Genomic DNA, 16,256 nt, shown 5'->3' on the forward strand with positions numbered 1-16,256 from the left:
CCCACAATTTTGCAGACAGTTAAATGCCCAGCTGATGGAAGTGGGGACAGAGGGCAGAGGGTTGGGTGGCATTGAGAACTTGAAGTGTTTGTTGAGTGAGTAAACCCAGAATTGCTGTTTGCACATGCCAGGTTGTGATATAAGCAATAAAATATCAATATTTAGGTTCTCTTAATTGACCCCCTAACAGTTGCGCTATGAGAAGCAACAACCTCTCTTCCTCCTCTCCACCATCTGCTCAGCAGCAGCAAAGCAGCAACTATGTGTGAATGTACCTCTATCCACATTGGCCAGGCTGATGTCTAGATCAGCAATGCCTACTGGGAGCTCTGTTGCCTGGAACACGGCATTCAGCCCGATGGCCAGATACCAATTGACAAGACCACTGGGGGAGGAGATGACTCCTTCAACACCTCCTTCAGTGAGACAGGTGCTGGCAAGCATGTACCCAGGGCAGTGTCTGACCTGGAACCCACAGTCATCAATGAACTTCGCACTGGCACCTACCGCCAGCTCTTCCACCCTGAGCAGCTCATCACAGGCAAGGAAGATGCTGCCAATAACTATGCCCGAGGGCACTACATCACTGGCAAGGAGATCACTGACCTTGTCTTGGACTGAATTCGGAAACACTGACCACTGCACAGGTCTTCAGGGCTTCTTGGTTTTCCACAGCTTTGGAGGGGGAACTGGTTCTGGGTTCACCTCCCTGCTGATGGAACATCTCTCGAGTATGGCAAGAAGTCCAAGCTGGAGTTCTTCATTTACCTGAACCTAACCCCCTCTGGGTTTCCACAGCTGCAGCTGAGCCCAACAACTCCATCCTCACTCCCTATACCACCCTGGAGCACTGACTGCGCCTTCATGATAGAAAATGAGGCCATCTATGACATCTGTCATAGCAACCTCAATACTGAATGCCCAACCTACACGAATCTAAATAGGTTGATAGGTCCAATTGTGTCCTCCATCACTGCTTCCCTCAGATTTGATGTTGATCTCACAGAATTCCAGACCAAGCTTGTACCCTATCCTCACATCCATTTCCCTCTGGCCACACATGCTGCTGTCATCTCTGCTGAGAAAGTCTACCATGAACAGCTTTCTGTAGCTGAGATCACCAACACATGCTTTGAGCCAGCTGGAGAAATGTGACCCTCACCATGGTAAATACATGGCTTGCTGCCTGCCGTACTGTGGTGACACGGTTCCCAAAGATGTCAATGCGTCCATTGCCACCATCAAGATCAAGTGTACCATCCAAGTGTATTGGCTTCAAAGTGGGCATTAATTACCAGTCCCCCACTGCGGTACCTTTTGGAGACCTGGCCAAAGTACAGCGAACTATGTGCACGCAGACAGGCATCGCTAAGGCCTGGGCTCACCTGGACCACAAGTTTGACCTGATGTATGCCAAACATGCCTTTGTTCACTGGTATGTGGGTGAGGGCATGGAGGAAGGAGAGTTTTCTGATGCCCATGAGGACCTGGCTGCCTTGGAGAAGGATTATGAGGAGGCTGGTGTGGGTTCTGTTGAAGGAGAAGGTGAAGAAGAAGGAGAGGAATGCTAAAGTTAAAAATGTCACAAAGGTGCTGCTTTTACAGGGCAACTTATTCTGTTTTGAACATTGAAAATTTGTGCTCTGATCAGTTAATTTGTATGTAGCAGAGTATACTCTCATATACAATTACTGATCTGTGCTTTAAAACACAACGTTTTGTTACAGACCCAAGCTGTCCATTTCTCTGATGGGTTTGAATAAAATACTCTCTGTCTTAAATGGAAAAAAAAAAAACCTCTATTCATCCTATTTTTCTAGTCTTATCTACTAATATTGCTCTACATGAATCCTGTATCCCGCTTACTGATCTATTTATCATGAATGCATATTCTTATCTCCAAGACATTAATTATTCTGTGCCTGTCCACCCTTCTTGTTACCAACTTAATCAAATAATAAAAGTAATAGGAGCAACAATGAGAGCTAATAATTTCAGTAAGCTTAGGTATGCCACCCTGGGGTTAAGTGCTTTACATGTATTATCTCATTTATTAGAAAAACCTAATAAAATAGGCTCTGTGATGTTTCACAGTGAAGGATGCCTCCAAGGTTGCAAAGCTAGCAGGCTGGGAATCCAACGTGACCCTAGGCTCAGACTCGGAACCACTGCAGTAGCACCTCTTCCAAGACCGTCTGCGAAGATACAGCCTGAGCTCCTTCCCTATATGGAATCTTCCTCTTCCTTCACTGTTGACTTCTCATTCCTGCAAATGACTGACACACTTCATTTCTGTGCCACAGGTGCCACACTTAACACATCGTGCCTGGTACTGCCATTCACACTAACCCCACACCAGCCAAGTTCTACACACAGACCTCCAGACAGCAAGAGGTCTGGAAAAACAGAAAACAAGATATACTAACAATGCCAATAATAATTAAAACATTGTTGCTTCCACCACCAGACCCAGATTATGAAGATACTGTAGGAAGAGTAAATTCCTGGCTCTTGGGGGGGTGTGGCATGACCTGGCCCTCCTGGCTCTCTACACTACCTTGGAGGGCTCTGCTGGTCACCTTCTTGCTTCTCACTGGCCTTCTTCCAATTCAGGAGAGAGTCCAAGCTTCCTCTTAAAGTCTTAGCACATGCTCTTTCTAGAACTCTCCAACCCTGCCTTACCCTTGATGATTATGTTCATCCTGCTTCTTTCCCCCACTCAGCCTTTTTCTCAGCAGCACATCTGCCTCCTCCTACTAAGTACAGGCAGTGTATGAGGGCAGGCAGTGTATGTACTTTGTATTAAGCACCCTGTCCTCAATACCTATTCTTACCACACTATAAGCACAGTGTAGAGATTAACAGAAATAGATCTTCCCCAAGTCCTTTATTTGCCATATATACAAGGAACCATCACAGTAAGGGGGGAAAAATCTAGTTTAAATTGTTTACACAAATATCAATCATACATCAGTTCATCGTATAAATCACAATCAACCAAGTTAAGTCTCTAAAAATATTTATGGTACAATCATATTATGCTACAATAAAAGATGTAGAAACCCAACAATTTCATCAGACAGTAAATCTGAAGTTCAAAACTACAGCTCTGCTTTGTACGTCTTGGGTTTCTAATCTGCCTGGAAATGCCCAAGCAACAATGATTCTATCAGCATCTTACCATTTCCACTTCAATTTCTCATGAAAATAGAAATTGCAGACGTACCGAGAATGAAAAAAAAAAAAAATGCTACTTCCCACTACCAATTCTGGCTCCATAACCTTTTTTTTTTTTTTTTTTTTTTTTTTTTAAGCAGCGTTCTTACTCTATTGTACTTGCTCACTCACAGTGGAATTAACTAGCAAAGGATTTCATTAAGTATTATAGAGTGTGGTGATGCTTTTGAATCATTAGCGAACATAAATGTATAGATGGTGTATTTGTAACAATACACAAAGACTTTTTAAAATACAATTGGTTTGTAACCAAGACTTACTGGCTATACAACTATTTTAAACTCATGTTCAATTCTTCTGGTACGAAGTAGTACAGATTCTAAGCAAAAGAACACTCGTACTTCCTGCTGTGAAAATATTTTTTGCAGGTTTACTAATATTTCAACAGCTAGTCAATTCTGTAATCACATTTGTTGGATAACTCCCTTGTTAGTAACTTTTAGAGCTCAATTGTGAATTCTATGGTTTTATTTTTATTTTTATTTTTAATTTTTTTTATTTATTTATGATAGTCACAGAGAGAGAGAGAGGCAGAGTCACAGGCAGAGGGAGAAGCAGGCTCCATGCACCGGGAGCCCGACGTGGGACTCGATCCCGGGTCTCCAGGATCGCGCCCTGGGCCAAAGGCAGGCGCCAAACCGCTGTGCCACCCAGGGATCTGTCTATGGTTTTAATACCATACTTGGTAACATTTCAAAAGACACATGATCAGTAATGATTAACAGAGAGGTTTATAACTAATTCCCTATTAGAGCTAAGTACTTTTAAGCTCATCTGTAAATTTTACTGTTCTAGCATCTTAATTGGATTTCTGGTAATTGCATCTAAAATTCCATAGGCACTTAAGATGTGTTCTAGTTACAAAACAGGAAAAAAGCAAAAAAGCATATACATAACTTCACTGCTTGTAACAATAGCATCCTATGGAAGTCAAAGATTGCTTGGTTATTTATTTACTTTTAACAAGTGCTATAATTTATTTTATAATACATTTATAAAGAGATTAAACCAAGTAATTTAGAAACCAATTAGAAGCTTTAATTTATTTTAGTTCAAGTAGTGACCTCAGTTACTATGATGTGGCATTTAAACGCATGGTTCTTGAGGAAGAGTGGCAAATCCCCACTAATCCAAGATCTCACAGAAAACATGACATCTCTATAAGTATTTAAGTATAGGGCATGGCAATGATTCTGCCTAAATTTTCATTTATATTTTACTACTACAGTAGAATTTTTCTCTCAAAAATGCATGAGGATTCTTTTTGTTGCTAAAGAATAAAGATTCTTCAGAAATCTCTCTATTGCAAATCACAATCTAGCACTGTTAAAAAACAGTATTCTAAAAGGTACTGGAACTTTCTTACTGTTACCACCCTGTAAGATCTAAACCACAGAAACATCTGTATCTAAAAATATGATTACCAACTATATGCTTTCATGCTTTATGTTAGGTTCCTCCTCAGACTTTCATGCTCCACAAGAGACACCTATTATCTACTCCCTTCTGGATACCTCCACCTAGGTGTCTGATAAATTGCTGCCACACAACATGTCATAACACAACACAATAACATAACAATAGTGATCTACTGACCTTACCCCCTGCCAATTTCACCTTCTCCCCTCTCACGGGATGGCAACTCTACCTATCCTTCCAGTTACTGTGGCATCTTCTATCCTTCTGTTTTTTATATCCTTGTCCAATTGATCCCCAAATCCTCTGACCTTCAGGAGATATCCCAAATATGATCACTTCTCTCACCATTTCTACATCATTGTCCAAATCAACATCTCTTGTCTGGATCCCACAGACAAGATTGCAGGGCAATCGGAGAATTCTTTTTATATTGAACTCCAATAAAAAAAAATATATACAAAAATACTTAAAAAAAAAGAAAAGAAAAAGAAAATTATTTTAAAATGTGAATTGAATCATGTTACTTCTCTTCTCAAACCTCAGCAGTGTGGAAGCCAAAGCATACTCATGGTGGTTTATAAAATTGTTGGATTTGTCCTCCTTTTGCCAATTTGATATCATAACTACACTTCCTATGATTTATCCTTTCTGTCTGTAGCCACAGTTGGCCTCCTTCTTATTCTTTGAGTATATTAGGCATTCTTACACCTCGGGACCTCATTAACTGTCTCCCTGATTTCCATGCCCCCTGATATCCACAAGGCCAATCTCCCCACATTTCTGCAACTTAAAATCAAATGATACCTTCTTAATGCAGCCTGCCTTGACTACCCCATTTAGAATTTCAGGCAATGCACCCTATCTTTTAATACCCAATCCCTTTTTTCATGCTTTACTTTTTCATAGCATTTATCACTTTCTATAATTAGGTGAAATGGGATTAAACAGAAAATAAAAATTAAGATTTTTTTCTAACTGCTGATATAACCCAATACCCACATTTATATCACAAAACTATGGACCAATTGTCATAAAACTTTTCTCGAAGACTGTTCTATTTTAGTCAATATAAACTAGTAAAGATGAAGGTATTTAATATTTGCTATGGTAACTCATACCTGCTATGGTATTTTAAGGACAGTTGGTTACATTCCGAAGAAGTTTCCTGTCAAATAATGGAATCTGAGTAAGTGTTCACTAATGTGACCTTTTCCTACTTTGAAGGCACTATAGTTTTGAAATACACTTCTATTCCATCTCTTCAAAGAGCTCACCCTGAAAGCACATTGGTAAAGTAGAGCATTAGAAAACTGAAGAAATTTCTGAACATTAGGACAGAAGAGGGGTGCCTGGGTGGCTCAGTCACTTAAGCATCTAACTTCAGCTCAGGTCATGATCTCAGATCCTGGGATCCGGCCACACTGGCCCCCCTGCTCAGTGGGGAGTTTGGTTGACCTGGGTCCTGGGATCAAGCCCCACATGAGGCTCCCTGCTCTATGGATAGCCTGCTTCTCCATCTTCCTCTGCTCCTTCCCCTACCTGCCACTCTTTCTCAATAAATAAATCTTTAAAAAACTGGCACAAAAGAGAAGTTCTGGCATGCTACCTTTTAATCCTAAAAAGCTGACATTTTGAAGAGTCACTAAAAATATAAGAATCATGTTACTGCTACCTCCTCTCCTTTCTCACTCCCCATCCTTCCCTCAAAAAGGATTCTTCATTTTTATCATGATCATTAGAACTCTGTATCTTGTTTATACTTCAACCTATTTCCTTTGACAGGTAACCAACTCTTTCACTTTTTACTTTGTGATGATTCTCAAACTCCTTTCTACTTACTGGCAATTCATTTTTGAATAAATATAAGGTGATACAAGCAAGGGCAGTATAGAATAACAAAATGAAATACAAATGACATAGAGTTAATATGCGTAAGATAAAAGTAAAAGGTCTTCTGTATCCATTCAATAGAAGATTAGGGCTAAAATAAAGCATAAAAACTAGTAGGACTTTGAGACTCTGTGGGACAGCTCAGATGTGACTAGGAGACTCCGAGTGCCCAGCAATGAGACCTGATCACAACTATTTTCTCATATTTAATTTAACCCTTAAACTTATATGAAAATGTTCATGTTTAAATGTCTTCCTAGAGTTGAAAACATTCTCTTAAACAGAACAAATCATATACTGATGCTCACACATGTTCTCCAAAGTACTCAGCACATTGTTATGCAAAGAGACATTCAATAAAACTCCTGATTGCCAAACAACTGCTGTTTCCTAGCATTAATAATATATCTTGGAAAACATTCTCTTTCACAACTTGTGTATTATAGATCTCAAAGGATTTTACTCAATGGGAATAAGTCAAATTATGGGGCCAGATATATCACACAACAGGATCCCCCACACAATAGCTTCCCTAGCTTCCAAACCAATTATTTTTGATTGGTAAGAACATGACATGGAAGGATGCTACTAAGACAATGAAATCATTAATAACTTCCAGCAGTAAATTCAATTATTGGCACAATAGGTGCTTGTGTATGTGTTACATGGGCAAAGCAGGAGGAAAGAAAGGCTTTTTCTTTTTAGTGATGATTTTTAGAAAAATAACAAAATCTAAGCACTCACCAATTGCTAGGTAAATACTAATGTGCTGTAAATACATAATCAGCATAAAATCATAATCTCCATCCACACTTTGCTTCTATCAAAGCACCACTTCTGTCTGAACTAAGTATGAGAATATCATAATCGCATTTTTGAAGTGTACTATATTATATAAAAGATAATACACAATTAAGGATAGTGAGATTTATGCTTGTCTGAGACAAAGGGATGGTCTTGCACCTCTAAATTCTAGACTTCCCTTCAACATTCTCTTCAAAATGGGTATGAAAGGTATTTGAAATCAGCAGAAGTATACCTACAGCTAATATCTACTTACCTAAGGTTTACTCTATGACCCACCTAAAACAATTCTCAGTTCTTTCCATGCTTTGGGCCTTCCCTCTGGTTCACTATAAATGGATCATGAATATTGGCTATTTTTTATTGCACTGTTCAGGTCAGCATTTCCGCTTCCTAATTATTTTTTGACTTCATTTGTCTTCACCATTTCCAGAAAGACACTCCTCCCAAATGAGAGGTACGGCTCCAAGAGCTGACCCAGGGACACCACCAATGAGGGCCTTCATTGACCTCCAATTCAAGGAAAAAAGGTTTAATTCAGAGAGGAAAATAGACATTTAATCTTAAAGGCATACAAATTATGCTGCTCTTCTAAGAAACATGTATTGCAGCTATTTCATAGAAATAATCATTGTACTACCAAGAAATCTGGAAGTCACACCAAACATGGGCAAAACATTGCATTCTGGATATTTACAAATCTCCTGAACACAATTCATTTCAAATAAATACAATAATCTTACAACTAAGAAAAGTTAAAAGTTTACACAGTGTCCTCTTTCTTCTCTGGAACCACAGCTACCTGTCAGACCCGGGACTGACTGGCACCGGGGGGGCCTTACCCAGATCCACCATGTAGCCATATAGTCTCCAGCAGAGTTTCTCGACCACAGGACTGCTAACATTATGGATCAGATGACTCTCTGTTGAGTGGCTCTCCTGTGGGTTGAAAGATCTAGTAGCATCCCTTGACTCTACAAATCAGACCACCCCACTTCCCCTAGTTGTGACAAGCAAAATGTCTCCAGTCAATACCAAGCATTCCCTGGGTGCAAAATCATCCCCAGATGAGAACCAATGGTCTACGGTGCATCACTGATCTCTCCAGTCCCAGTTGTTGTTGTTAATCTGAAAAATGGGTGAATATGAGATGGCAAAAAAACATATTCATAATGTTTCTGTCAAGACAGATTCTCTATTGTTCTGAACTTCCTTTATTTTTTATTGATTGATTTTTTTGAGGTAGCTCATTGGCTACTAGGAGAAAGAGATTTCCAGGAGCTGAGATGGGAAGAACTATCAGGTTTGAAAAAGGAGGGAAATTTATCAATAAAACCAGAAAGGGAAAAGAGAGAAAGAGTTAAAGAAGGAGTATAATCATCAACTTCTTTAGCCTTCAACAAACTGAATAAACTCCTGATATACTTAAGATAGATGGCTTATTAATAGAGATCAGCAAAGGAGTTCAATTTTCACTAACAGGTTAAATCACTGTGAGAGATAGAACAATATCCCTCAGAAACGTATACATCCTGGAACCTGCGAGTATTCTATGTCGCATGCAAAGAAGAGTTACGGTTAAAGACAGAATTAAGGTTGCTAATCAGCTGACCTTGAAATAAAGCAATTATCCAGGATGAAAGTGATCCTCAAAGTGATCACAAGGGTGCTGAAAAAGGAACAACATAGCAGCAAAGGAAGAGGAAGGTTTGTGTCGTGAGGACTCAGCCTGCTGTCACTGGCTCTGAGGCTGGAGCAAAGGCCGTGAGCCAAGGAATGTGGGCGGCCTTGAAAAGCCAGGAGAAGCAAGAAACGGATTCTCCCCTAGAGCCTCCAGAGAGAAACAAAGCCCTGCTGACACCTTCGTTTTAGCCCGGTGAGACCCACGTTGGACTTCTAACCTCTGGAACTATAGGAGAATGGATTTGAAGAAAAAAAAAAAAAGAGAGAGAGAGAGAGAATGGATTTGTGTTGCATTAAGCCACTAAAGTTATGGTAATTTGCTACAAGAGCAACAGAAAACTAACAGCTGTAAGGGATACAGCACAGGAGGACACCAGGCTTGGCTTACAGGGATGCCTGAGCCAGTGACCTATTAGGAATCTACAGAAACTGTACAGTGGAAGATGCCTATGTCTCAATGGCTGTATAAATGGGGCTATGGACCAAAGGAAATCAGAGATGAGAATCAGGAGGCCCTAGCTGACCTCTAGGACACATGAAATTAAAAGACAAAACCATCTCAGAGACCCATTGGGAAAATTTAAGGAGGTGTTGTATATAAGTGTCCAGCACAGTACTTGGCACATCCCAAGTGCTAAATACATGTTTACTGTGGACATTCTTTTTTTTTTTTTAATTAACTTTTATTGGTGTTCAATTTACCAACATACAGAAAAACACCCAGTGCTCATCCCGTCAAGTGTCCACCTCAGTGCCCGTCACCCATTCCCCTCCAACACCCGCCCTCCTCCCCTTCCACCACCCCTAGTTCGTTTACTGTGGACATTCTACTGTGTTTTCCCTGTGGACAAATAGAAAAGCTTTTGCCAAAATGGAATAATATTTCCTGTGTTGGCCTAATTGCAAGTTATACTACCACTCATGAAAAATGCACAGGGAGAGAGAGAAATCACGTGCCGTTAGGCCTCTCTTAAAATCTTTAGGATAGGGATCCCTGGGTGGTGCAGCGGTTTGGCGCCTGTCTTTGGCCCAGGGCGCGATCCTGGAGACCCGGGATTGAATCCCACATTGGGCTCCCAGTGCATGGAGCCTGCTTCTCCCTCTGCCTGTGTCTCTGCCTCTCTCTCTCTCTGTGTGACTATCATAAATTAAAAAAAAAATTAAAAAAAAATCTTTAGGATGATCAATAACTGCGTGCTATTCTGTATGGTCCCAATCAATACATGATTCCAGTCATCATGAACTCACTCGGAGTCTCTGCCTCCTTGACACCTTATCAGGAGCAGTAGATAAGCTGTAACAATTTTTCTGGATATCTGCAAGCGCCATCTATCATTGTGACAAATGGATGATATGGCATTATATTTTCTCTACTCAGCTTCGTTTTAATATCACAAGTTAGTATGTAATATCACATGATTCAGATTCAAGCTCTCATTTTAATGCCTTCTGGACTGCCAAGGCATAATGACTTTGCCTAGAATACCCAGCTGGTTGGCTCATGTAAAATATATGGCAAGGCCAGGGATAGTTTGAACAAATTGAGTTATTCTGGAGAAGAATGAACTTGCTAGAGACTGTAGTGCTAATTTTATATCATGTTGATTCTAGCCAGGAAAATTGCCCTTTGCTCAGACTTAGTACTGATTTCAGGAAAAAGTCCAATAATTATTTGAGGCAAGAAATGATTGCTGTTTTTGTTTTTATTTGGGGAAAGAAAATACAAAATCAGAGAAAACATTAAAGGTGAAGAAGAACATCTCAGATTATTATAATCAACCAATGAGAACTTTAATGAGTTGTTTAAGATTTTCAATCTCTCCAGGGTGCCTGGGTGGCTCAGTTGTTTGAGCATCCAACTCTTAGTTTGGCTCTAGTCATAATCTCAGGGTCAGGGGATCAAGCCCTGTGTTAAGCTCTGCACTCACTGAGGAATCTGCATTCTCTCTCTCTGTCTCCTTCCATCCCTCCCCTTGCTCGTGCTCTTGCTCTCTCAAATAAATCTTTAAAAAATAAAAGAAGATCTTCTCTCTCTCCTTCATGGAGATGCCAATTCCGTTCCATTAACAGGATGCTCTGTCACACCGGCAGAAACATGAAGGTCACTGTCTAGATAGATGAACAATCATTACTTTTAGAATTACTATGTATTAGAGCTGAGGGTAACTTGAAAGACCAACCACCTTCCCACTTAGTGACAAACAGAAAGACTCCTCATATATTCATTCACTCAACAATAGTACCTGCACAGGTCTCAAAGAGTCAGGCACAGACCCCCAAATGCCCCAGCAAGTCAGCAGCAGAGCTATGATCTTAAGACATGAACTTTCACAGATCAATCAATATACCCATTAAAATGCCCACTTATATTGTGGCTACAGAGGATAACCTATTCTCTATAAAGTTAAGAAAATATTAAAAACATAGGTTGAATCTACACAGTGCTAGACATCTAAAATTTCTCATTTCATGATCTACCCTAATCAGATTCTTTGCCTAACTACCATGGACTGGCTGCCATACACAGGGCCTCAGTACCATCTATAATCAACCCAGAAAAACCAACCAGGTAGAAGAAGGAGCAGCACACACACAGTCCCAAGGTGGGGACTGGTTCTGAGACTCACAATCACATGTGACCTCTCATGAGTCTCTTTGCCATCATTATCCTTTTCTTCTCATCAATAGCGTAAGGGCTGCCTCCATTCTCACAGGATTCTCAGTTTTATGGGTTCCTACATTTGAAAACCCTGCCACCCTCACATTTATGAGAAATGATGAGGGTGACTCCTGTTTTAGTTCAGTTTTCACTATAAAATGGAAAGTATGATTCATACCAAGATTTACCATGCTGTTGTGTACACCATCACAGACAACTGGGTTCAAGGGGTGTGGGAATGTAGGCATACACTCCTCACTCTTAAACGAAGGCCATGCCAACTGCAGCCATAGTAAGAAGTGAAGTATGAGCAGCAGGTGTCCCTGACCTGTAGCCACTCTCTCTTCAGTGCTGCTTTATGATCACGTTGGCCGCCACTAAGACCTCAAGCTGGGCTGCTTGTCAGGCCCTCGCATGTCCCACCATGATCTGGTTTTGGTGGGGATTCCCACCTCAGAGCAGCCTCAGGTGGGAAACACTAACAATGGGACAGAGCTACCAGTCTGAGTGTTATGATACCTTCCAATACAAGATGAAATCCACATAAACTAAATGAAGCAAACTAATGGCCTCTGATGGTAAATGACTATATACTCAGAAAAAGATCATGGAATTTATCTGTTCTTAAAAGTATTGAATCTAATAAAAATGACAACAAAATCCAAAGATGGGAAAAGACTTGAACAAACATTTCTCTTAAAGAAGATATACAAATGGCCAATAAGCACATGAAAAGATGGTCAACATCATTAGTTATTAGGGAAATGCAAATCAAAACCACAATGAGATACCACTTCATATCCATTAAGATGGCTATAATTTTAAAACACGGGAAATAAGTGCTGGTGAGAGTTGTAATTCTCATACAATACTGACGTGACTGTAAAGTGGTACAGCTATGACGTTAAGCAGTACAGCAGTTCCTCAAAAAGTTAAAATTGTTATGTGATCCAGCAATTCCACCCCTGGTATATATCCAAAGTAATTAAAAGCAAGGACTCAAGAAGAGATATCCATGTTCATTAGCATTATTCCTAACAGCCAAAAGCTGAGAACAACCCAAGTGTCCATCCACACATGAAGGCATAAACAAAATGTGATCTATATGCACAACGGGATATTATTCACCTACACCAAGGCCTGGATTTCTGATGCATGCCACAACATGGATGAACCTGTAAAGCATCATGTGAAATGAAATAAGTCAGACGCAATAGGACAGTGTATGATTCCACTTACATGAGGTATCCAGAACAGCCAAACTGGAGACCGAAGGTTGAATGATGACTGCCTGTGGTTGGCAGGGAGAGGGAAGTAGGAGGAGGGCAGAGAGAGTTATGTTAGATTAATGGGTACACGGCTTCCACTTGGAAGGATGAAAAGTTCCAGAAATGGATAGTTACGATAATCCTACCACATTGTGAATAGACATGATGCCACTGAACTACATATACACTTAAAAAGAGTTGAAAAGGTAGATTTTAGGGGCGCCTGGGTAGCTCAGTCGATTGGGCGACTGCCTTCGGTGCAGATCATGATCCCGGAGTCCTGGGACCGAACCCCACGTGAGGCTCCCTGTTCAGTGAGGAGCCTGCCTCTCCCTCTGCTACTTCCCTGGCTTGCGCACACTCTCTGACAATTAAATACACAGAATCTTTTCTTAAAAAGAACGATTTTATATTACATATATTTTGCCACAATAAAAAAGTATTTTAATAAAGTATCTTGCCCCAGAGGTATACCGGCAGCTGAAGTGACAAAGCAATTTGTGCCAAATACAAGCATATTCCCTCTTCTAGGGCCTTAACACGGGTGTGGGGGTATGAGGAACAAAATGAGAAAAAACAATAGTAATAAGGAAGCAGGAAACTGGTTTGATTCTCTGGCAGAACAGGTAACCATTTTCGGGATGTGAACCTCAAGATGGCAGCGGTATGAGGACACTGGGGAGGCCCTGATGGCCCACAAACACCACCTGGCCAATGGGGTGGGGGGCTGTGACGGGAAAAGCCAACAGAACTCTGGAATCGGCTGCAGCCACTCTGCAAGCCTGCTGGCGAGGGCCAGGGGGAGAGCATGGGCTCCTGCGGAGATGGGTCCACGGGAGCCCCGTTAATCTGCACCTTGGCTCTCCTCTTGGGTGGAGCGTCCACCCCTGAAGACATTCAGCAATCCCCAGAGGTAGTACCGTTGGTCACAGATGCAGGGTGGGGTGCCACTGGCATCTAGCAGGTAGAGGCCAGGCTGCTGCTAAGGTTCTGTGTGGGCCCAGGACAGCCCACACAACGAAGAGCTAGCTACCCAGCTCACAGCAACAACGGCACTGAGGCAGGGACACCCCCTCACAAGAAAGCTGCCCCTCCTTGGTGCCCATTTCTCTCCACGAAGATGGAAAGAGAGCGCTGCTCATGGCCCACGTATGCACACAACAATGCTGGAGCCCCAGAGCTGCTAACCGGGAACGGGCTTTTGCAAAGGTCCCTGACTTAAATAAATTTGATGATAAACAAAAAGTTCCCAGAGCTCAATTCCCTGTAAAAAAGGAAGTGCTAAAAATGTGTGAAGTGCTTGCTTCACAAGGCAAAGCAAGAAAAATCTGTCACCTCCACGTCTGTGGAGGAGCAGAGGATGCTGTTCCCTGCCTGTTGCTGCGCACCGCCCTGCTGACTCAATGCAGTCATGCAGAGCTGGCCCCAGGCCACACTCCAGAGCTGCCCAGAAACAGCACTTGGTGCTAAGAGGCAAGCCCACAAATTCCAAGTCAGGTACACAGGTAGGATTTACTATTGGCTGATCAAGACAGAACTTCTAACATCAATTAGTGGGAAATTAATCCTCGGAGGAGACTCAAGAAAGAGGTTTCTATCTAAATCACCAAAAATGCCCTGAAAGTCTGTGTCCCCCCAAAATGCATATATTGAAACTACCAGCCTCAATGTAATGTTATTTGGAGGTGGGGACTTTGGGAGGTGACTAGGTCATAAAGGTGGAGCCCTCCTAGAGGAGGCTTATAAAGAAACCCCAGAGAGCTCCCTCACCTTCTGCCAGGTGAGGACACAGCAAAAGTCAGCCATCTGTGAGCCAGGGAACTGGCTCTTCTCACGCACCAGATCGGCTGGCGCCCGGACCTTCAACCTCCCAGCCTCCAGGACTGTGAGAGTCCATGGTGGTTTGTCATAGCAGCTCAAACTGAAACAAAACCTCTTGTGTTTCTATGGCCCGTGCCTCACATTCTTCATCTGCACAATGGATAAAAATAGTGCCTATTGGGAGGATTCAAGAAGTTATTTATGTAAATGACTACAAATAATGCCTGGCATATCAAAAGTCCTACAATTGTAATAACACAATAAAGATTGAATATCACTTAAGGTTGGAGGCAGCCAACAGCACTATTTTAAAGAAAAGGCATGTGAGGCTCAAAAAACTTGAATGGGATGTGCAAGTACCCACAGATTCTTTGTAGCCAATATGAAAATGAAAATGTTGGGTAGCCAGAAACTGAACATTCAACACCACATTCAAAGTGTTCTTGCCAAGAAGAAAAAGAATATTTGAAAACCTGGGGGAAAGAAATATTTTAACATTAAAAATGTTCTTCACTCTGCATCAAAAATATTAACAGTGTGTGTAATATGCAAAGAGAGTTAAGCCCACAGTAATTTGAAATAATTAACTAAACTTGTCACTGTCCAATAAATATCTCTAAAGTTTTATGGCCAAATAACAGCCTTTATTCTCAATCCCACAAGTAAAGTGGATGTGACACTGTAAAGTAATTAGGACTAGACTAAGTCATTTGACTGTAGTGTTGGTTTCATGACTGTGACATTTACATTCAAAATCTCCAAGTAGGGATCCCTGGGTGGCTCAGCGGTTTGGCGCCTGACTTTGGCCCAGGGCGCGATCCTGGAGACCCGGGATCGAATCCCATGTCGGGCTCCCGGTGCATGGAGCCTGCTTCTCCCTCTGCCTGTGTCTCTGTCTCTCTCTCTCTCTTTCTCTCTCTCTCTATCTCTCTGTGTCTATCATGAATAAATAAATAATTTAAAAAAATCTCCAAGTAGCTCATTCTCTTTATCACTTTGAAGAAAACCTACACAAAACGCATGCACTATGGTCTCATTTCATGGATTCCCTTCTTTCTGTTTACTGTTTCATTTCTTTCAGAACTATCAGATTTACAACTAGCTGTAGTTTTTTAACAAAAAAAGGGAATGATGGTGCAATCTTTAGATATTTAACTGGCAGTTTATCCTATAAACTCTACCAAAGACAGACTTTCTGGCACCCTCTAGAGGCTTTACTTGTGTGTCTACATGATCTTCACAGACAATGTGGTTCTTTCTTGTTAACATCTTAATAATTTAAAATGAAGCAAGTCTTCACAATTCATTCTGAGCACTAAGATTAGCTAAAAATAGGAGACAATTATGCTAAGTAAGAGTTTTCACTGGAAAATTACCATTCTATTATTGGGAAGGAGAAATTATCAAACATTTTGGGGGAGGGTGGGAAGCAGTACAGTCTGATTTGATAATTTCTGGATATTTCCTGCAGAAAC

At 41.2% G+C, this 16,256-nt stretch overlaps 1 pseudogene; it reads left to right on the forward strand.

Annotated features, from left to right (window-relative positions):
• The first annotated feature begins 261 nt into the window (after positions 1-261).
• LOC140596512 (tubulin alpha-1A chain-like) lies at positions 262-1,634 on the forward strand (annotated as a pseudogene).
• The last annotated feature ends 14,622 nt before the right edge of the window (positions 1,635-16,256 follow it).

Source organism: Vulpes vulpes, unplaced genomic scaffold (assembly GCF_048418805.1).
Source record: "Vulpes vulpes isolate BD-2025 unplaced genomic scaffold, VulVul3 Bu000000696, whole genome shotgun sequence".
Lineage (NCBI taxonomy): Eukaryota > Metazoa > Chordata > Mammalia > Carnivora > Canidae > Vulpes > Vulpes vulpes.